The sequence below is a fragment of the Triticum urartu genome, chromosome 2A (assembly GCF_056163025.1).
Source record: "Triticum urartu cultivar PI428250 chromosome 2A, HENAU_Tu73, whole genome shotgun sequence".
Lineage (NCBI taxonomy): Eukaryota > Viridiplantae > Streptophyta > Magnoliopsida > Poales > Poaceae > Triticum > Triticum urartu.
Window position 1 is genome coordinate 600,230,232 of NC_141874.1, and position 22,542 is coordinate 600,252,773.

Here is a 22,542-nt window from a genome sequence, read left to right on the forward strand (position 1 = left end):
TGTTGATAGGACTATGTATTGGAGGGCAAGAGTGACAGAAGCTTCAACCTAGCATAGAAATTGATGCATACAGGATTGAAGGGGGACCAATATATCTTAATGCTATGGTTGGGTTTTACATTAATGAACATTAGTAGTTGTGGATGCTTGCTAATAGTTCTAATCATAAGTGCATAGAATTCCAAGTAAGGGATGACATGCTAGCAGTGGCCTCTCCCACATAATACTTGCTATCGGTCTAGCAAAGTAGTCAATTGCTTAGGGCCAATTTCACAACTCCTACCACCACTTTTCCACACTCGCTATATTTACTTTATTGTTTCTTTATCTAAACAGCCCCTACTTTTTATTTACGTACTCTTTATTATCTTGCAAACCTATCCAACAACACCTACAAAGTACTTCTAGTTTCATACTTGTTCTAGGTAAAGCGAACGTCAAGCGTGCGTAGAGTTGTATCGGTGGTCGATAGAACTTGAGGGAATATGTGTTCTACCTTTAGCTCCTCGTTGGTTTCTACACTCTTACTTATCAAAAACTATTGCGATCCCCTATACTTGTGGGTTACCAAGACCTTTTTCTAGCGCCGTTGCCGGGGAGCAATAGCGTGGGGTGAATATTCTCGTGTGTGCTTGTTTGCTTTATCACTAAGTAATTTTTATTTGCTATTCTTAGTTGTTTTCTATCTTCAGCTATGGGTAGGAAACGCAAAATACCAAAAAAATTAGTTGTACCTACTGAGCCAATGGTTGAAGAACCAATCAAAATCTATCACACTGCTGAAGCTTATTACTTGGATCATCTTCGATCCCTATGTGCTCGTGTTGAAACCCCAACTAGCTTAGTTGAGGGCAAATCTTTAGATGAGCATGCTTGTTATGTGCGACACCGTATATCTGAAAAAGGGAAATTATTATGGAGTCAAATTCAACGTTTGCAATGCTATGCTTGGAATTTATGTGAACTATATGATTTTACTTGTAGTTGTGAAAACCCTAAGAAACACCTTCCCTACCAATGTGAGTTTATTGATAATGGAATCTTATCTTCTTATGCTAAAGGTGTTTATAGTTACTATGATGTTCAACAAATTGAAGAATTTGATGCTTTTGAGGGTGCTTATGAAATTGCTTCTTTGATTGAAAAGTATGATGCTACTTTTCACAAATCTGAAAATTTTGCTATACTTAAATACTGCTATGATAATTATGCTTCTAATACCTATGTTAAACAATATATTGAGGAATACTCCGCTGTCCAAGAAGAGACTAATATTTTGCAGGAGTCTATGGAAGAAGAAATTGATGACACTGTGAGCTCATTGGATGAAAAAGATGAGGAGGAGAGTGAAGAACAAAAGGATGAAGAGCGGATTGATCACCCGTTCCCACCTTCTAATGAGATTAACTCTTCAACTGATACATTGTTTAATTCCCCTTCATGCTTACCGAAGGATGAATATTATGATAATTGCTATGATCCCGTTGATTATTTTGAAATATCCATTTTTGATGATGCTTGCTATGCTTGTGGCCAAGATGCCAATATGAATTATGCTTATGGAGATGAACTTGCTATAGTTCCTTATGTTAAACATGAAATTGTTGCTATTGCACCCACACATGATAGTCCTATTATCTGTTTGAATTCTCCCAACTACACTATATCGGAGAAGTTTGCACTTATTAAGGATTATATTGATGGGTTGCCTTTTACCGTTGCACATGATGATTTCGATAAATATAATATGCATGTGCTTGCTGCTCCTACTTGCAATTATTATGAGAGAGGAACTATATCTCCACCTCTCTATGTTTCCAACATGATAAAATTGCAAGAAACTGTTTATACTATGCATTGACCTTTACTAGGTGTGCATGAATTGTTATTTTATGACATGCCGATGCATAGGAAGAGAGTTAGACTTCGTCATTTCTTGATATATGTTGCTTTGTGCTCACTACTAAATTACAAATCATTGTTAATTAAAATTGGCTTTGATATACATTGGGATCCGGGTGGATTCACTACTTGAGCACTATATGCCTAGCTTAATGGCTTTAAAGAAAGCGCTGCCAGGGAGACAACCCGGAAGTTTTAGAGAGTCATTTATTTCTATTGAGTGCTCATATAGTTTAAAAACAACAAAAATAAAGAGGGGCACCCAAAACTTTTTCAAAAAGGAAAGTGAAAGTGAGAAAGACAAGCACTGTTGAAGTGGGAGAGCTCCTTGAACTTTGTTCATGCTCACGGCAGCTTTGTGAATCTTGATTACAGAAACTTTTCAAAAAAAGTAATTATCCCCTTGCACAATTCCATTTTATAATAAAAATAATGTGCCAAGGTTTGCCTTTAGGATGTTTACATTTGCTTGATGGTTTGTACGGTGCAGGACAGAAACTTTGGCTGTAGTGCGCGATTTTACATTTTTAGCTGGAACGTCAAATGGTTCTGATTCTTTTTGCACTGTCTTCCTATAATTTTTTTTATTTTTCCTAATTTGGGTAGAATTTTTCAAGTATCAGAAGTATGGTGAATGTTTTAGACAGATTCTGTTTTTGATGCATAGTTTACTTGTTTTGATGAAACTATCAATTCATATCAGTGGATTAAGCCATGAAAAAGTTATATTATAGTATACACAATGCAAAAACAAAATATGAATTGGTTTGCAACAGTAATTAGAGTAGTAATTTGCTTTATTATACTAACAGATCTTACCGAGTTTTCTGTTGAAGTTTTGTGTGGATGAAGTGTTCGATGATTGAGAAGGTCTCGATGTGAGAAGAAGGAAGAGAGGCAAGAGCTCAATCTTGGGGATGCTCGAGGAAGCCCAAGTAAATATTCAAGGAGACTCAAGCGTCTAAGCTTGGGGATTCTGGGGAGGCATCCCCTCTTTCTTCAACAAATATCGGTATGTTTTCGGATTCGTTTCGTTCATGCGATATGTGCAAGTCTTGGAGCGTATTTTGCATTTAGGTTTTTATTTTTCTCTTTATGCACCATGCTGGTATGAGATAGTCCTTGGTTGATTTATAGAATTCTCATTGCACTTCACTTATATTTTTTGAGTATGGCTTTATAGAATGCTTCATGTGCTTCACTTATATCATTTGAAGTTTGGATTGCATGTTTCTCTTTACATAGACAACCGCCATTTGTAGAATGCTCTTTTGCTTCACTTAGATTTGTTAGAGTGTGGGCATAACTTTTGTAGAAAGAATAAAACTCTCTTGCTTCGCTTATATCTATTTAGAGAGATGACATGAATTGGTCATTCACATGGTTAGTCATAAAATCCTTCATAAAACTTGTAGATCACTGAATATGATATGTTTGATTCCTTGCAATAGTTTTGCGATATAAAGATGGTGATATTAGAGTCATGCTAGTGGGTAGTTGTGTATTGTAGAAATACTTGTGTTAAAGTTTGTGATTCCCGTAGCATGCACGTATGGTGAACCGTTATGTGATGAAGTCGGAGCATGATTTATTTATTGATTGTCTTCCTTATGAGTGGCGGTCGGGGACGAGCGATGGTCTTTTCCTACCAATTTATCCCCGTAGGAGCATGCGCGTAGTACTTTGTTTCAATGACTAATAGATTTTTGCAATAAGTATGTGAGTTCTTTATGACTAATGTTGAGTCCATGGATTATACGCACTCTCACCCTTCCACCATTGCTAGCCTCTCTAGTACCGCGCAACTTTCGCTGGTACCATAAACCCACCATATACCTTCCTCAAAACAGCCACCATACCTACCTATCATGGCATTTCCATAGCCATTCCGAGATATATTGCCATGCAACTTCCATCATCATCATATACATGACTTGAGCATTTATTGTCATATTGCTTTGCATGATCGTAAGATAGCTAGCATGATGTTTTCATGGCTTGCCCGTTTTTTGATGTCATTGCTACGCTAGATCATTGCACATCCCGGTACACCGCCGGAGGCATTCATACAGCGTCATATCTTTGTTCTAGATATCGAGTTGTAAGTAAATAAAAGTGTGATGATCATCATTATTAGAGCATTGCCCCAGTGAGGAAAGGATGATGGAGACTATGATCCCTCCACAAGTCGGGATGAGACTCCGGACGAAAAAATAAAAATAAAAATAAAAAAATAAAAAAGGAGAAAGAACAAAAAAAAGAAAACACAAAAAATGAGAGAAAAAGAGAGAAGGGGCAATGTTACTATCCTTTTACCACACTTGTGCTTCAAAGTAGCACCATGTTCTTCATATAGAGAGTCTCTTGAGTTATCACTTTCATATACTTGTGGGAATTTTCATTATAGAACTTGGCTTGTATATTCCGATGATGGGCTTCCTCAAATGCCCGAGGTCTTCATGATCAAGCAAGTTGGATGCACACCCACTTAGTTTCTGTTAGAGCTTTCATACACTTATAGCTCTAGTGCATCCGTTGCATGGCAAACCCTACTCACTCACATTGATATCTATTGATGGGCATCTCCATAACCCGTTGATACGCCTAGTCGATGTGAGACTATCTTCTCCTTTTTGTCTTCTCCACCATCATATTCTATTCCACCTATAGTGCTATCTCCATGGCTCACGCTCATGTATTGCGTGAAAATTGAAAAGGTTTGAGAACGTCAAAAGTATGAAACAATTGCTTGGCTTGTCATCGGGGTTGTGCATGATTTGAATATTTTGTGTGGTGAAGATGGAGCATAGCCAGACTATATGATTTTGTAGGGATAACTTTCTTTGGCCATGTTATTTTGAAAATACATGATTGCTTTATTAGTAGGCTTGAAGTATTATTGTTTTTATGTCAAATGATAGACTATTGCTTTGAATCACTCGTATCTTAATATTCATGCCATGATTAGACATATGATCAAGATTATGCTAGGTAGCATTCCACATCAAAAATTATCTTTTTTTTATCATTTAGCTACTCGAGGACTAGCAGGAATTAAGCTTGGGGATGCTGATACGTCTCCATCGTATATATAATTTTTGATTGTTCCATGCCAATATTCTACAACTTTCATATACTTTTGGCAACTTTTTATACTATTTTTGGGACTAACATATTGATCCAGTGCCCGGTGCCAGTCCTGTTTGTTGCATGTTTTTTGTTTCGCAGAAAACCCATACCAAACGGAGTCCAAATGGAATAAAACTGACGGAGATTTATTTTGGAATATTTATGAATTTTGGAAGTGGAACCATCGCGAGACGGTGCCCGAGGGGGGCACGAGGTAGGGGGCGCGCCCCTGACCCTCGTGGCCACCCCGTAAGGCGGTTGGAGCCCTTCTTTCGCCGCAAGAAAGCTAATTTCCGGATAGAGATCGTGTCAAAATTTCAGTCCAATCGGAGTTACGGATCTCCGGGAATATAAGAAACGGTGAAAGGGAAGAAGTTTAGAACGCAGAACCAGAGAGAAACAGAGAGATAGATCCAATCTCGGAGGGGCTCTCGCCCCTCCCGTTCCATGGAGGCCAAGGACTAGAGGATAAACCCTTCTCCCATCTAGGGAGGAGGTCAAGGAAGAAGAGGAAGAAGGGGGCCCCTCTCCCCCTCTCATCCGGTGGCGCCGGAACGCCGCCGTGGCCATCATCATCATCACCGCGATCTACACCAACACCTCTGCCATCTTCACCAACATCTCCATCACCTTCCCCCTCTATCTACAGTGGTCCACTCTCCCGCAACCCGCTGTACCCTCTACTTGAACATGGTGCTTTATGCTTCATATTATTATCCAATAATGTGTTGCCATCCTATGATGTCTGAGTAGATTTTCGTTGTCCTATCGGTGGTTGATGAATTGCTATGATTGATTTATTTTGCTTGTGGTTATGTTGCTGTCCTTTGGTGCCCATCATATGAGCGCGCACGTGGATCACACCATAGGGTTAGTTGTATGTTGATAGGACTATGTATTGGAGGGCAAGAGTGACAGAAGCTTCAACCTAGCATAGAAATTGATGCATACGGGATTGAAGGGGGACCAATATATCTTAATGCTATGGTTGGGTTTTACATTAATGAACATTAGTAGTTGTGGATGCTTGCTAATAGTTCCAATCATAAGTGCATAGAATTCCAAGTAAGGGATGACATGCTAGCAGTGGCCTCTCCCACATAATACTTGCTATCGGTCTAGTAAAGTAGTCAATTGCTTAGGGGCAATTTCGCAACTCCTACCACCACTTTTCCACACTCACTATATTTACTTTATTGTTTCTTTATCTAAACAGCCCCTACTTTTTATTTACGTACTCTTTATTATCTTGCAAACCTATCCGACAACACCTACAAAGTACTTCTAGTTTCATACTTGTTCTAGGTAAAGCGAACGTCAAGCGTGCGTAGAGTTGTATCGGTGGTCGATAGAACTTGAGGGAATATTTGTTCTACCTTTAGCTGCTCGTTGGGTTCGACACTCTTACTTACCGAAAACTGTTGCGATCCCCTATACTTGTGGGTTATCAAGATGGGCCTCTAACAGGCTGAATGTCCGACATGGCCGAATATGACCCAAATCCTTCACGGTCGTTTATGGGCTGAAAGTTTCAATGGCCTGTAAATGGGCCCAAATGAAGCAGGACCTTCAACAGGCCGGAAATACACCGGGCCATAATTTGGCCCATATACTTAGTGGATTGTTAACGGGCCAGAAGTGACCATGGGCCGCGATGATGACAAGTTTAGGACAGGCCGTTGATAGGCCGATTTGACACTAGCCGTACGGGCCTTAACTGGGAATGTTGGGCCTTTAGCTGGGCCGGCCCATTATGGTCTGCAAAATCTTGTGGGCCTTTAGCTAGGCCGGCCCATTATGGCCCGCAAAATCTCATGGGCCTTTAGCTGGGCCGGCCCGTTATGATACGCAAAATCTCGTGGGCCTTTTGCTAGGCCGACCCATTATGGACCGCAAAATTTTGTGGGCCTTTAGTTGGGCCGACCCATTTAAACTTTATGGGCCACTTTTGGGCCGGTCCACGTGTCAACATATCATAGGCGCATCTCGCCCATTGGATGAGTGACACCTGTGCCAACGCGGAGCTGACACGTGTTTCTGTCAGCCAATCATAATTTTACACGTGGAAAATCCCCATTGGTCCGGGCTGTTAACGGGTTATCGGATCTAAAACTGGACCCGATAGCTTAATGGCATTCCGTTACGGTGGATGCCACGTGTCAGTCACCCTTGACGAAAGCACTTCTGTGACACGTGATTTATCGTCATGGAAGTGGACACTTCCGTGATGATAATTTTGGTAATGTCATGGAACACTTCTACGACAACACATGTATGACTATCTTGATTCTGTCATAAATTTGTCATGGATGTACATGCATGACAGATAACGTGACCTACTATGACAAACACGTATCATTACGGAAGTGTATTTTTTTGTAGTGCTAGGAACATACAATTCATGTACTCTGAGGGTAGTAGTTCGGCAGTAAACCACCTTGCTTTCCGGCCTAAGAACCAATGTGCATGTTTACTTACAACAACCACCTCAACACTTTAATAAACTAGAGTCTCTTCTAAATTACCAACTTTTAGTTCATTGAGTGAAAGAAAGGCATATGTTTAATCAACTTTAACATACTAATCATCTACCAAACTCTAGCTCATTTACCCATATGCTTAACTATTACCCTCAAATTATCTCAAAACAAAGGCGAAGAATCCAATTCTCAAGTTTTTAACTTCTATAGATTGTTCATGGATTTTTTTATTATAGCACCTACACAGACATATCATTTTAGTACCAACATAATAATGTCATGCCAACACCCAATTACAATTTCAACGCTTCAAAGGTAAAAGTGAAGTATGAAGAGTTTTAAAGTGTTCCCACTTTGTTGCATGCTCTAAAAGATATAAGTGAGGCATCAGAACAATTATAAAAGAATATGTAGCCATGCATATACTCTCTTAATTCAAAAGATTTCAGATGTGATGGTTGTAAAGATCAAAAATATAAAAAAGCCATCCAAGAGCAGCACATAATATGTGAACAAATAAAACATACGATCAACTGAAACAATTTGATAATTATTGAGGAAGAAGGGGTGTGACTTGCACATCCCCAAGCTTGAAGCATGTGATCTCCTAAATACTTTCTTGTGTATACCTTGGGCATCCCCAAGCTTGAGCGCTTGCATCTCCAAGTTTCTCTCATATCAGCATGTCATGTGGGTATTAAAAGCTCCATTTAGAAAAAACTTACACAAACTATTAGATATGTTAGTCTAAATGAAAATAGTATCTAATAATGTTTAGCTATGAAAAGAATTATAGACTAGTAACAAATGATTAGCTACCGCATGTTTACACAAATTTGAAATTCCTACACCCACTATGGGAACAGTGAAAAGCAAACGTACACAACTAAAGATAAGTCAAATAGGAATCTATCAAAAGAGAGCAATACCTAAAGGCAAAATATTAAAAACTATTTTTGTACTAAAAAATTCTTTCAAACTAGCACATACTAGAGAACTCATGTATATGTACCGTGTAATTTTTTTATGATTTATCACCTTGCGTTTATTTTTGTAAATAGCCGACATTACCAAAAGAAAATCCAGTTTCACCACATCAACACATATAATTGCAAGCTTAACATGCTAAAGGCAATTCTTAGCACTTACTCCCTCCGTAAAGGAATATAAGAGTGTTTAGATCATTACTTTAGTGATCTATAAACACTATTATATTTCTTTATAGAGGGAGTACTACAAAAGGATATAAAATTTTGTCGCTATAGAACACAACAACTTTATTGACTCAAAGGAAATAAAAAGATAAATATGACTTGCCTCCCATAAGTGCTTTTCTTTAATATCTTTTAGCTAGGCATGGTGTTTTGAGGATAGTTTGAAGTTTCCTCATTATTATTTTCCAGGGGATAATTTGCTCTCATATGGTTTCATATGGTAATGTATTTTCTTCCTTGGAAATGTCCCATCCTTTCCTCATTGGAAATTGAAATATTATATGTCCTCTTCCTTTATGTCCATGACATCCCAATGGTTCTTTAAAACAGTCTTCCTAATGTGATAGGACATGAAGGATTGCATTCAATATCCATTACTATAAAATCATTGCTAATAGTCTTCCTAATGTGATACCAAATTATGCACCAATTTTAAATTTTAAGTTAGCTGGGTTGATAATTTGGTACTGCAGACAGTCACATAATGACTAAGTAATGATAATTTTCCCAGCGAATCAAAGTTAGGTTCATATGTTCTCCGAGAATCATAGTATATGGCCTTTGGGCATGGGTACATTTTAAAACATGGCATGATGGTGAAAATGTCTTCTTAGAAAATGAATTTGTAATGAGAAATATTTTTTTCTAGCTATACAATTGCTGAAGATGGGCTAAGAGTTGTGCCTTTTTAATTACTATGAATTTACATTTATGTCAATCCATTTATTATTTTATCTTTTTAGGGAATGTTTCTCATCTCCTTTTAATGTGATTATTTTTATTTATTTTCCTGATTTTTGTGCATGTTATGAGCCAGCTTCAACAATTCTGTTTGGCTAATATAAAGTAGGGACCTTTGCTACATAATAATACAAAGAGTTTACTCAAGGATGTTTATCAACTAGCAAGGTACTCTATTTACAAGCTGAATGTGAAATTTTTGAAAAAGATGCATGGCAATTGTATCTTATGAGACAAAATATTTATGTTTGCAGTTTCAAATACTCAATAATCTTCATACTACATATCTCATGTCAAACCAAGTGGTTGTAGAGCTTTACTTTTGTCCTTAACTTTTACATACCATTGTTGGGGAACGTTGCAGAAAACAAAAAAATTTCCTACGTTTCACCAAGACTGATCTATGGAGTCAACTAGCAACGAGAGGAGAGTGCATCTACATACCCTTGTAGATCGCGTGCGGAAGCATTCAAGAGAACGGGGATGATGGAGTCGTACTCATCGTGATCCAAATCACCGATGACCTAGTGCCGAACGGACGGCACCTCCGCGTTCAACACACGTACGGAGCGGATGACGTCTCCTCCTTCTTGATCCAGCAAGGGGGAAGGAGAGGTTGATGAAGATCCAGCTGCACGACGGTGTGGTGGTGGATGCAGCAGTGATCGCAGCAGGGCTTCGCCGAGCTTCTGCGAGAGGGAGAGGTGTAGCAGGGGAGAGGGAGGGGCCAAGGCTTGAGGTGCGGCTGCCCTCCCTCCCCCCTTTATATAGGCCCCTTAGGGGGGTGCGCCGGCCCTAGGAGATGGGATCTCCTAGGGGGGGCGGCGGCCAAGGGGGTGGAGTAGCCCCCAAGGCAAGTGGAGGCGCCCCCTCCCCTAGGGTTCCCAACCCTAGGCGCATGGGGGGCCCAAGGGGGGGGCGCACCATCCCACTATGGGCTGGTTCACCCCTCCCCACTTCAGCCCATGGGGCCCTCCGGGATGGGTGGTCCCACCCGGTGGACCCCCGGGACCCATCCGGTGGTCCCGGTACAATACCGGTGACCCCGAAACTTTCCCGATGGCCGAAATTACACTTCCTATATATAATTCTTCACCTCCGGACAATTCCGGAACTCCTCGTGACATCCAGGATCTCATCCGGGACTCCGAACAACTTTCGGATTACTGCATACTCATATCCATACAACCCTAGCGTCACTGAACCTTAAGTGTGTAGACCCTACGGGTTCGGGAGACAAGAAGACATGACCGAGACGATTCTCTGGTCAATAACCAACAGCGGGGTCTGGATACCCATGTTGGCTCCCACATACTCCTCGATGATCTCATCGGATGAACCACGATGTCGAGGACCTAATCAATCCCGTACTCAATTCCCTTTGTCAATCGGTACGTTACTTGCCCGAGACTCGATCATCGGTATCCCAATACCTTGTTCAGTCTCGTTACTGGCAAGTCACTTTACTCGTACCATAATGCATGATCCCGTGATCAACCACTTGATCACATTGAGCTCATTATTATGATGCATTACCGAGTGGGCCTAGAGATACCTCTTCGTCATACGGAGTGACAAATCCCAGTCTCGATTCGTGCAAACCCAACAGACACTTTCGGAGATACCTGTAATGTACCTTTATAGTCACCCAGTTACGTTGTGACGTTTGGCACCACCAAGGCACTCCTACGGTATCCGGGAGTTGCACAATCTCATGGTCTAAGGAAATGATACTTGACATCCAGAAAAGCTACAGCAAACGAACTACACGATCTTTGTGCTATGCTTAGGTTTGGGTCTTGTCCATCAGATCATTCTCCTAATGATGTGATCCCGTTATCAATGACATCCCCATGTCCATAGCCAGGAAACCATGACTATCTGTTGATCAATGAGCTAGTCAACTAGAGGCTCACTAGGGACACATTGTGGTCTATGTATTCACACGTGTATTACGATTTCCGGATAATACAATTATAGCATGAATAATAGACAATTATCATGAACAAGGAAATATAATAATCATTTTATTATTGCCTCTAGGGCATATTTCCAACAGATCCCATTTGCACTAGAGTCAATCATCTAGTTACATTGTGATGAATTGAACACCCATGGAATTCTGGTGTTGATCATGTTTTGCTCTAGGGAGAGGTTTAGTCAACGGATCTGCTACATTCAGGTCCGTATGTACTTTACAAATCTCTATGTCTCCATTTTGAACACTTTCACGAATGGAGTTGAAGCATCGCTTGATATGCCTGGTCTTCCTGTGAAACCTGGGCTCCTTGGCAAGGGCAATAGCTCCAGTGTTGTCACAGAAGAGAGTCATTGGGCCCGACGCATCGGGTATGACTCCTAGGTCGGTAATGAACTCCTTCACCCAGACTGCTTCGTGTGCTGCCTTCGAGGCCGCCATGTACTCCGCTTCACATGTAGATCCCGCCACAACGCTTTGCTTGCAACTGCACCAGCTTACTGCCCCACCATTCAAAATATACACGTATCCGGTATGTGACTTAGAGTCATCCAGATCTGTGTCGAAGCTAGCATCGACGTAACCCTTTACGACGAGCTCTTCGTCACCTCCATAAACGAGAAACATTTCCTTAGTCCTTTTCAGGTACTTCAGGATATTTTTGACCGCTGTCCAGTGTTCCATGCCGGGATTACTTTGGTACCTTCCTACCAAACTCACGACAAGGTTTACATCAGGTCTGGTACACAGCATAGCATACATGATAGACCCTATGGCCGAGGCATAGGGGACGACACTCATCTTTTCTCTATCTTCTGCCGTGGTCGGGCATTGAGCCAAGCTCAATCTCGTACCTTGCAATACAGGCAAGAACCCTTTCTTTGACTGATCCATTTTGAACTTCTTCAAAATCTTGTCAAGGTACGTACTCTGTGAGACCAATGAGGCGTCTCGATCTATCTCTATAGATCTTGATGCCTAATATATAAGCAGCTTCTCCAAGGTCCTTCATTGAAAAACACTTGTTCAAATAGGCCTTTATGCTTTCCAAGAATTCTATATCATTTCCCATCAACAGTATGTCATCCACATACAATATGAGAAATGCTATAGAGCTCCCACTCACTTTCTTGTAAATGCAGGCTTCTCCATAAGTCTGTATAAACCCAAATGCTTTGATCATCTCATCAAAGCGAATGTTCCAACTCCGAGATGCTTGCACCAGCCCATAAATCGAGCGTTGGAGCTTGCACACCTTGTCAGCATTCTTAGGATCGACAAAACCTTCCGTCTGCATCATATACAATTCTTCCTTAAGGAAACCATTAAGGAATGTCATTTTGACGTCCATTTGCCATATCTCATAATCATAGAATGCGGCAATTGCTAACATGATTCAGACGGACTTCAGCTTCGCTACGGGTGAGAAAGTCTCATCGTAGTCAACCCCTTGAACTTGTCGATAACCCTTAGCGACAAGCCGAGCTTTATAGATGGTCACATTACCATCCGCGTCTGTCTTCTTCTTAAAGATCCATTTATTTTCTATGGCTCGCCGATCAACGGGCAAGTCAGTCAAAGTCCATACTTCGTTTTCATACATGGATCCTATCTCGGATTTCATGGCTTCCAGCCATTTGTCGGAATCCGGGCCCGCCATCGCTTCTTCATAGTTCGAAGGTTCACCGTTGTCTAACAACATGATTTCCAAGACAGGGTTGCCGTACCACTCTGGTGCGGAATGTGTCCTTGTGGACCTACGAAGTTCAGTAGCAACTTGATCTGAAGTTTCATGATCATCATCATTAACTTCCTCTCTAGTCGGTGCAAGCACCTCAGGAACATTTTCCTGAGTTGCGCCACTTTCCGGTTCAAGAGGTAATACTTCATCAAGTTCTACTTTCCTCCCACTTACTTCTTTCGAGAGAAACTCTTTCTCTAGAAAGGATCCATTCTTGGCAACAAAGATCTTGCCTTCAGATCTGAGGTAGAAGGTATACCCAATAGTTTCTTTAGGGTATCCTATGAAGACGCATTTTTCCGACTTGGGTTCGAGCTTTTCAGGTTGAAGTTTCTTGACATAATCATCGCATCCCCAAACTTTTAGAAACGACAGCTTAGGTTTCTTTCCAAACCATAATTCATACGGTGTCGTCTCAACGGATTTCGACGGAGCCCTATTTAAAGTGAATGCGGTAGTCTCTAAAGCATAGCCCCAAAATGATAGCGGTAAATCGGTAAGAGACATCATAGATCGCACCATATCTAATAGAGTGCGATTATGACGTTCGGACACACCATTACGCTGAGGTGTTCCAGGCGGCGTGAGTTGTGAAACTATTCCACATTTTCTTAAGTGTGTGCCAAATTCGTGACTCAAGTATTCTCCCCCACGGTCTGATCGCAAGAACTTGATTTTCCTGTCACGTTGATTCTCAACCTCACTCTGAAATTCCTTGAACTTTTCAAAGGTCTCAGACTTGTTTTTCATTAAATAGACATACCCATATCTACTCAAGTCATCAATGAGGGTGAGAACATAACGATAGCCACCACGAGCCTCAACACTCATTGGACCGCACACATCAGTATGTATGATTTCCAATAAGTTGGTTGCTCGCTCCATTGTTCCTGAGAACGGAGTCTTGGTCATTTTACCCATGAGGCATGGTTCGCACGTGTCAAATGATTCGTAATCAAGAGACTCTAAAAGTCCATCTGCATGGAGCTTCTTCATGCGTTTGACACCTATGTGACCAAGGTGGCAGTGCCACAAGTATGTGGGACTATCATTATCAACCTTACATCTTTTGGTATTCACACTATGAATATGTGTAGCATTACGCTTGAGATTCATTAAGAATAAACCATTCACCATCAGAGCATGACCATAAAACATATCTCTCATATAAATAGAACAACCATTATTCTCGGATTTAAATGAGTAGCCATCTCGTATTAAACGAGATCCTGATACAATGTTCATGCTCAAAGCTAGCACTAAATAACAATTATTGAAGTTTAAAACTAATCCCGTAGGTAAATGTAGAGGTAGCGTGCCGACGGCGATCACATCGACCTTGGAACCATTCCCGACGCGCATCGTCACCTCGTCCTTCGCCAGTCTCCGCTTATTCCGCAGCTCCTGCTTTGAGTTACAAATGTGAGCAACCGCACCGGTATCAAATACCCAGGAGCTACTACAAGTACTGGTAAGGTACACATCAATTACATGTATATCACATATACCTTTTGTGATGCCGGCCTTCTTGTCCGCTAAGTATTTGGGGCAGTTCTGCTTCCAGTGACCACTTCCCTTGCAATAAAAGCACTCAGTCTCGGGCTTGGGTCCATTCTTTGGCTTCTTCCCGGCAGCTTGCTTACCGGGCGCGGCAACTCCCTCGCCGTCCTTCTTGAAGTTCTTCTTACCCTTGCCTTTCTTGAACTTAGTGGTTTTATTCACCATCAACACTTGATGTTCCTTTTTGACTTCTACCTATGCTGATTTCAGCATTGCAAATACTTCAGGAATGGTCTTTTCCATCCCCTGCATATTGAAGTTCATCACAAAGCTCTTGTAGCTTGGTGGAAGCGACTGAAGGATTCTGTCAATGACCGCGTCATCCGGGAGATTAACTCCCAGCTGAGTCAAGCGGTTATGCAACCCAGACATTTTGAGTATGTGCTCACTGATAGAACTATTTTCCTCCATCTTACAGCTGAAGAACTTGTCGGAGACTTCATATCTCTCGACCCGGGCATGAGCTTGAAAAACCATTTTCAGCTCTTCGAACATCTCATATGCTCCGTGTCTCTCAAAACGCTTTTGGAGCCCCGGTTCTAAGCTGTAAAGCATGCCGCACTGAACGAGGGAGTAATCATCAGTACGTGTCTGCCAAGCGTTCATAACGTCTTGTTCTGCAAGGAGAGCGGGTGTTTCACCCAGCGGTGCTTGTAGGACATAATCTTTCTTGGCTGCTATGAGGATGATCCTCAGGTTCCGGACCCAGTCCGTATAGTTGCTGCCATCGTCTTTCAGCTTGGTTTTCTCTAGGAACGCGTTGAAGTTGAGGACAATGTTGGCCATTTGATCTACAATACATGTTGTAAAGATTTTAGACTAAGTTCATGATAATTAAGTTCATCTAATCAAATTATTCAATGAACTCCCACTCAGATAGACATCCCTCCAGTCATCTAAGTATAACATGATCCGAGGTAACTAGGCCGTGTCCGATCATCACGTGAGACGGATGTAACATCCCAAATTTTCAATTTGGAATGTTATACACTAGATCATATGCATATCATATTTTCTTGCATTTTGGTTGATCCTAGAAATTTCACGCAACTCAAGGACCCTCGGAGAGAGTTGGAGATTTCGTTATTTTCATATTTGAGAGTTCTCTCGAATTTTGAAAATAGGATCATTTGATTTATTTATTTTATCTTCAATAATTTTTCCGGTGTCAAAATATATGAGAGAGGGAATAATATGACTTTCCCAAATTTAGGAAAAATGAAGATATAATAAATAGATCAATTTTGCTTTCCGGTGTTTATTTGCATTTTATTCGGATAGGGAAAAATGCGTGTTTTCAAAAATTGCATTTTAGGTCCGGAGAAAAGTTCATTTTGTTCGGCTCATTTTTAGGAGTCGGGGAAAATTTACTTTAGATTTTTCGGAGTTTGTTTAGATCCCTTTTTGTTTTTTTTTCTGCGCGAGGAAACTATTTAAAAAAAAATTGAGCAGCGCCTTGGGCCAAAGGCCCAAGCCAAGCCACCTACCGCCGCGCTCCCAGGCGCCAGGCGCCGAGCCAGGAGCCGGTCGGCCGCCGCCGCCTCTTGCTAGGACCGAATCCTTTTAGGATTCTAGGGCGCCCCCTTGTCCCTTTTCCTTATTCCGTTTATTTTCTAGATCTTTCCTACTCCTATTCTAATTCCTTGTCCTCTACCCCAAGTAAACCCCCTCCCCTCCCCAATATAAATACCCAAGCACCCCCCCTCTAAACACATCAAATCAAAGCCCTCCTCCACACCGCCGCCGCGCCGCATCACACCGCACCCTGCGTCACCGCCGCCGCGCCGCCTCACCCGCGCCGCCACCCCACACTCGCGTCACCGCCGTCGCGCCGCCGCCGCACCGCGCCGCCGCCGCACCTTGCCCACGCCGCCGCCCTACGCCGATGCCGCCGGAGCCCCTCACCGGAGACCTCGCCAAGGTTGCCCCGCGCTACATCTATTCTTTTTCTCGGATCGTTTTCTTCTAATCGTTCCGATTCTTTTCTTCTCTAAACCGTTCCGGTTTTCTAGATCAGTTTTTCGATCGGTTTTTCTTCTCCGAAACCCTAGATCGGATTCGTTTTCTTCTCCGATTTAGTTGCCTTTGGACCGTTCGCCGGACCGTTCGTCCTAACGAACGTGATCACCGGATTCTTCTAGGTTAACGACGTCCGTTCGTTTAACCGTTCTTCTTTTTCTTTTCGTCGGATTTATTCCGCGATCGCGATCTCAGATCCGATCTTCTTCCTAGTCTATCTTTTCGCTCGTTTATCGGATCAGGTGATTCAAGCGCCTGGAGTTTCGTCTCGAAACCGCCGTTCCGTCTAATCAACTTGAACAAGATTTTGTTACAGTAAAATTTTGACCTAGATTCAACTTGCTAGAACCGAGTTGTTTTCTTCCGCCGTTTGTTTTTCGTTCTTTCTTTGCAACCAGAGTTCTTAAGTTGAACTACCTGGTTCGATCTCTTGTTCGAGTTTTACCTGTGCATTAGATGAGTACTTATTGTATGCTTGTTGTTTGTCTGCGATAGATTACCCGAATTGCGCCGCTTGTTACTTCGAAACCCTAGGACTCGCGGATCATCAGCAAGGCAAGTAACACTTTGATCATACCTTTTCTACAACCCATGTTTTATTGCATTAGATCAATCCTCTCACATTGCATGATTAGGATCTAATTAAATTTTGGGATGGGAAGTAGATGAGGTAGTACCTATTACCTGTATTATTATGAAACCTTTGGGAGTTACTTCTACGTTTGCTTATTATGCCATGCTATGCTAGTAGACGTGGATTGGGTGAGTGATATCCATGACAGATGTGAGATTGATAATTTTAATGGTTTATCTAAGGTGGCAACTTAAACACACATCTGGGTGGATTGAGGCACCTGATGTCTATCAGGACTTGCCTGTTTTTTTTGGACCGCCACCCAGGCTCAAAGGGATCATAAGATAATTCATGCTAGAAACTTCCGTGTGCAGCCACATGCTACTAAGGGCTCTAGCATAGTTGACTAAGTTGTGCGATCTCTTACGGGGTGGACTAGCAGATGTAGGGGATGTAGGTGTACCGGTCTACCCCACATGTAAGGTGCTAGTGCTTCTGAAAGACTATGTCTCGGTCATCCGTCTTCTCAAACACCATGTAGTGCGAGAAACCAAACGGAGGCGATCGAGTCTTGTGGGGAAAAGTGCGCAACCTCTGCAGAGTAACAAACTAATCATGATTAGCCGTGTCCCCGGTTATGGACAACTTGAGTATCTAGTACTTGAATATCATTGTGAATCTCAACATGTTACTTCTAATTAATGTTATTGGGTTTTAATTACTTTTAATTGGGATTGAGAATGCTGTCAACCATTCTCAATGTTTCACAACCACCATGATAGTAAATAAAATTTATTCCTTTGCAGTAGGGAAAAACTGGCTTTACGCAAAACTGTAACCATAGAGCTTTCCACCAGCCATATATGCATATAGTATAGCTGTTTCATTCCATTACTCTCTATGTGTTACTTTGCCAGCATATTCCATGTGCTGACCCGTTTTCGGGCTGCAACGTTAATGTTGCAGACTTTTCAGACGACGATTGAGGTGTTTAGGTCGTGGTTCTATACTCAGTGATGCCGCTGGAGTTGATGGACCCATTTATCTTCCAAGTCTTCCGCTATTATCTTTAAAATATGGCCTTAAACCATATTTATTGTAATAAGTTCTTTTTGAGCCATCGATGTAATAAGTGTGTGACTGCAACTCTGCTATAAAACCTCGATGTACTGTGTGGTGTCAGCATTAGTGATCCAGGGATGACACCGTAGCACAGTAGACGTGATCCATTCGGGTCAGGTCGCTACAACGGACTAGTCAACATCGGTGAACATCTTCATGTTGATCGTATCTTCTATACGACTCATGCTCGACCTTTCGGTCTTCTGTGTTTCGAGGCCATGTCTGTACATGCTAGGCTCGTCAAGTCAACCTAAGTGTTTGCATGTGTAAATCTGTCTTACACCCATTGTATGTGAACGTTGGAATCTATCACACCCGATCATCACGTGGTGCTTCGAAACAACGAACTGTCGCAGCGGTGCACAGTTAGGGGGAACACTTTCTTGAAATTATTATGAGGGATCATCTTATTTACTACCGTCATTCTAAGTAAACAAGATGCAAAAACATGATAAACATCACATGTAATCAAATAATAGTGACATGATATGGCCAATATCATATAGGTTCCTTTGATCTCCATCTTGCGGCTCCATGATCATCTTGTCACCGGCATGACACCATGATCTCCATCATCATGATCTCCATCATCGTGTCTCCATGAAGTTGCTTGCCAACTATTACTTCTACTACTATGGCTAACACGTTTAGCAATAAAGTAAAGTAATTTACATGGCGTTTCTCAATGACACGCAGGTCATACAAAAAAATAAAGACAACTCCTATGGCTCCTGCCGGTTGTCATACTCATCGACATGCAAGTGGTGATTCCTATTACAAGAACATGATCTCATACATCACATATATATCATTCATCATTCATCACAACTTTGGCCATATCACATCACAAAACACTTGCTGCAAAAACAAGTTAGACGTCCTCTAATTGTTGTTGCAAGTTTTTACGTGGCTGCAATAGGGTTCTAGCAAGAATGTTTTCTTACCTACGCCAAAACCACAACGTGAATTGCCAATTTCTATTTACCCTTCAGAAGACCCTGTTCATCGAATCCGATCCGACTAAAGTGGGAGAGACAGACACCTGCCAACCACCTTATGCAACTAGTGCATGTCAGTCAGTGGAACCGGTCTCACGTAAGCGTATGTGTAAGGTTGGTCCGGGCCGCTTCATCCCACGACGCCGCCGAATCAAGATAAGACTAGTAACGGCAAGCAAATTGGCAATATCGACGCCCACAACTACTTTGTGTTCTACTCGTGCATAGTAACTACGCATAGACCTAGCTCTGATACCACTGTTGGGGAACGTTGCAGAAAACAAAAAAAATTCCTACGTTTCACCAAGACCGATCTATGGAGTCAACTAGGAACGAGAGGAGAGTGCATCTACATACCCTTGTAGATCGCGTGCGGAAGCGTTCAAGAGAACGGGGATGATGGAGTCATACTCGTCGTGATCCAAATCACCGATGACCTAGTGCCGAACGGACGGCACCTCCGTGTTCAACACACGTACGGAGCGGATGACGTCTCCTCCTTCTTGATCCAGCAAGGGGGGAAGGAGAGGTTGATGAAGATCCAGCTGCACGACGGCGTGGTGGTGGATGCAGCAGTGATCGCAGCAGGGCTTCGCCGAGCTTCTGCGAGAGGGAGAGGTGTAGCAGGGGAGAGGGAGGCGCCAAGGCTTGAGGTGCGGCTGCCCTCCCTCCCCCCCTTTATATAGGCCCCTTAGGGGGGTGCGCCGGCCCTAGGAGATGGGATCTCCTAGGGGGGGCGGCGGCCAAGGGGGTGGAGTAGCCCCCAAGGCAAGTGGAGGCGCCCCCTCCCCTAGGGTTCCCAACCCTAGGTGCATGCGGGGCCCAAGGGGGGGGGCGCACCAGCCCACTATGGGCTGGTTGCCCTCCCCACTTCAGCCCATGGGGCCCTCCGGGATGGGTGGTCCCACCCGGTGGACCCCCGGGACCCATCCGGTGGTCCCGGTACAATACCGGTGACCCCGAAACTTTCCCGATGGCCGAAACTACACTTCCTATATATAATTCTTCACCTCCAGACAATTCCGGAACTCCTCGTGACGTCCAGGATCTCATCCGGGACTCCGAACAACTTTCGGATTACTGCGTACTCATATCCATACAACCCTAGCGTCACCGAACCTTAAGTGTGTAGACCCTACGGGTTCGGGAGACAAGCAGACATGACTGAGACGATTCACTGGTCAATAACCAACAGCGGGGTCTGGATACCCATGTTGGCTCCCACATGCTCCTCGATGATCTCATCGGATGAACCACGATGTCGAGGACCTAATCAATCCCGTACTCAATTCCCTTTGTCAATCGGTACGTTACTTGCCCGAGACTCGATCGTCGGTATCCCAATACCTTGTTCAGTCTCGTTACCGGCATGTCACTTTACTCGTACCGTAATGCATGATCCCGTGATCAACCACTTGATCACATTGAGCTCATTATGATGATGCATTACCGAGTGGGCCCAGAGATACCTCTCTGTCATACGGAGTGACAAATCCCAGTCTAGATTCGTGCCAACCCAATAGACACTTTCGGAGATACCTGTAATGTACCTTTATAGTCACCCAGTTACGTTGTGACGTTTGGCACACCCAAGGCACTCCTACGGTATCCGGGAGTTGCACAATCTCATGGTCTAAGGAAATGACACTTGACATCCAGAAAAGCTGCAGCAAACGAACTACACGATCTTTGTGCTATGCTTAGGTTTGGGTCTTGTCCATCACATCATTCTCCTAATGATGTGATCCCGTTATCAATGGCATCCCCATGTCCATAGCCAGGAAACCATGACTATCTGTTGATCAATGAGCTAGTCAACTAGAGGCTCACTAGGGACACATTGTGGTCTATGTATTCACACATGTATTACGATTTACGGATAATACAATTATAGCATGAATAATAGACAATTATCATGAACAAGGAAATATAATAATCATTTTATTATTGCCTCTAGGGCATATTTCCAACAACCATGACATCACTTATTTAGTTTCTCTTTGCTAACAGACATTGATTGAAAACTTTACGGCCTTACGGGCTTCTATTGCTTCGATAAGAATTATTCCTTTGTTCGTTTATGAAATGGATATAGGCAATTCCAGTATTCCTCTCGTTCTCTTCAATGATATGACAATATTTGTTTTTTTAATCTGACTTTCTCCTTCTCATTTTGAGTAATCAATGATATCCCATGCTATTGCTTCCAGTATGCATCTTCTGGAATCCAAGGGTCAAAACATTCATTTGGACCATCAAGTATGGTCTGCTTCCAGCGAGATTTATTTTCTAATTTATGCATCATTTGAGTATCATGATGTTTATACTAATTTTTTTCTTGTATGCAGACATATCCCCGATGCTAATAAAATCAGTCACCAATTTTTGAAAATCAAGAATGTCTATATGGACAACAAAGCTTGATGTTGTATTTTTTCCCTTACTCTACCTTCTAACATACATGCTACTTGTGAGCTGCGTTGCGATTTCCTTGAAGAGGAGAGGATGATGCAGCACAGTAGAGATAAGTATTTCCCTTAGTTAAGAACCAAGATTATCAATCCTGTAGGAGAACTATGCAACACCTTGTTAGCATCACCTACACACAAAATTAAAAATACTTGCACCCAACGCAAACAAGGGGTTGTCAATCCCTCGACAGTTAATTGCAAGGATCAAATCTCGTAGTGATATATAGATAAAAACACAAAATAAAATAAAGGAAATAAAATTGTAGCAAGGTATTTTTGTATTTTTATATATGATAAAAATAGACCTGGGGGCCATAGTTTTCACTAGAGGCTTCTCTCTTGAAAATAGCATACGGTGGGTAAACAAATTACAGTTGGGAAATTGATAGAAAAGTAAATAATCATGATGATATCCAAGGCAATGATCATGTATATAGGCATCATGTCCGAGACAAGTAGACTGACTCCTGCCTGCATCTACTACTATTACTCCACACATCGACCGCTATCCAGCATGCATCTAGAGTATTAAGTTCATAAAGAACGGAGTAACACTTTAAGCAAGATGACATGATGTAGAAAAAGTAAACTCAAGCAATATGAATTAACCCCA